Below are 2202 nucleotides of genomic sequence, written 5' to 3' on the forward strand. Positions count from 1 at the left end.
TTAATAAATTGAAAGAAAATGATGTTTCATGTTGTGTTAGAGGTATTCGTTGAGTTATACATTTTTGTTCTGTTTGGCTTTGAAATTAACACACAAGTCTCCATCTTAAACTTTAAAGCGGAATAATATCTACATACTTCTGTCATATCACCTATGTCCATATATTCTTCTTTTAGTACTTTCACAATCTCTAACCTGCTCTGCATGTGTATCGCTCAATTCTTTTCTGTCCAGGGCTTTTGGGCCTCTTTTCAATGCGCTTTCCTTTCTTCTTTGCGTAGTCGTTGACGTTTCATCTAGAACATACAAAATTATTGTCCAGAAAAGGACTACAGCAATGAAAACGAAAAGATTGTATGTCTTGTATTAAAATAAGGAAAACATAAAAATTTATAAGTGCTGAGAGCACAGGAACTGTGTCTGACAATAGCATTCACACAAAGAAGAGGTGAGTGACCATGGGTGTGGTTGTAAATGGTTGAGAGGAGGGCAGGACTTGTAAAAATCTCTTCGCAAAAAGTCTCATCTCACGGGACTTGAAATTATCTCTCTAAAAAGTCTCGTCTCAGCTTTTCCTTTTCTAATAGAAAGACTAGTTTTGGTGTGGAAACAAACCAACCCTTTGTCTTGTCTTGTATTTCACAGTGTAATAACGAGAAAAGAAACAAGTAAAGAGTTGGGGCACTGTAATGATCCCTGTATAATTAGCAGATTGAAAAATAATAATCTATATTTTTGGTCTTTGCAGATGTGAGTATACTGTATCTTTGACTGACTCAAAGATGGCTCCGGAATAATTTTTTCAGTCTGGAGATTTCGGGTGATCGGGAACCCATTATGGATGCTACTGTCAATCAGTACTTCTTCAGAGGAAGAAAGAGAAAAGGCATTAGGCAACAGCACCAACCCCTGGTTGGGAGTGTAATTACATTTATATGAGCATAAGTGTATGTGTGTGAGAACAGGTAGTATGGGTTTATTTGGTAATGAAAAAGGCTGTGTAATATTGGAATTGGGTTGGCACAGTGGTAGCGCTTCTGTTTCGCAAAAAGGAGACCAGGGTACACACTGTGCATATTCTCTTTGTGTCTACTGTACCTTGTAGTTTTTCCCCCAGTTTGAAGACATGCAGGTTAGGTGGCTTGCCATTGCTACATTGGACCCGGTTGTGTATTAGTTCACCCTGCAATGGACTGACAACTTGTCTATGGATTTTTCCTGCCTTACACCCAGTGATTGCTCGGATAAGCTCCTGGCTCATGCTCTGGATAAGTGGGGATAGAAAGTGGATGGATATTAATAATAATAATTCATTACATTTATATAGCGCTTTTCTCAGTACTCAAAGTGCTATCCACACAGGGAGGAACCGGGAATCTTCCACAGTCTCCTTACTGCAATTCTCTGTGACAAGAATGTCTTGCATTTTTAAATACAGTATTTTGAGTGGCCTCCATTAGAATGTAATACTGAAGCAACTGTCTTTGGTAAGTTGCTGTATTGTTTTCTCAAGTAGTCATGTAGTAAATTCTTCCAAACCTCTTATAGGATTAATTGTAACTGTACTTTTGAATTTACTTGCTTTTTCTTCCTCATTTACAGTTTTACTTCAATAGAGTTTGGGACCGTTACAAGGTCAGTCTAGTGCTTGTTTGTGTTTCATCTACAAAGGTCGACTGTAAATATTTTTCGGTTGTGTTTGCTGTATATTTAGTGTCGCTATCAGAATGAAAAATTTGGCCTAATCAAGTATGCTAATGGTAGAAATGTAACAATCATTACCTCCTTAAATTGAATGAGGTGTGAGGTTGTTGGAATGTAAAAAACACATGGAATACCCGGGGAACCTTGAGGGGAGGTCTGGAAACCAAACTCACGTTGTTCTTTCCATCTCACAGGATATCGGAATGTTATTGGAAAAAGCACTCATGCTTGTTACATTTTATTATATTAATATTACTTTGTGTGTTATATAGTGTTGAACATGTAAATCAACACCTAATTACCCAGATCACTAGCTTATAAATAATTTTCTTGAATGGCCTAAGATTCTAGCACTGTATTGTAAAAGACCTAAACCTGTTAAAATTGGCAAATTATACATTTCAAGGAAACCACCTGAATAAAACTGAGAGCTCTCTATTGGAAATCTTTATGTTTATAAACCCTAAAGCGGTGCAGCAGTAAGTTTCCTAATTTCTT

This window comes from Polypterus senegalus, chromosome 2 (assembly GCF_016835505.1).
Source record: "Polypterus senegalus isolate Bchr_013 chromosome 2, ASM1683550v1, whole genome shotgun sequence".
Classification (NCBI taxonomy): Eukaryota; Metazoa; Chordata; class Cladistia; order Polypteriformes; family Polypteridae; genus Polypterus; species Polypterus senegalus.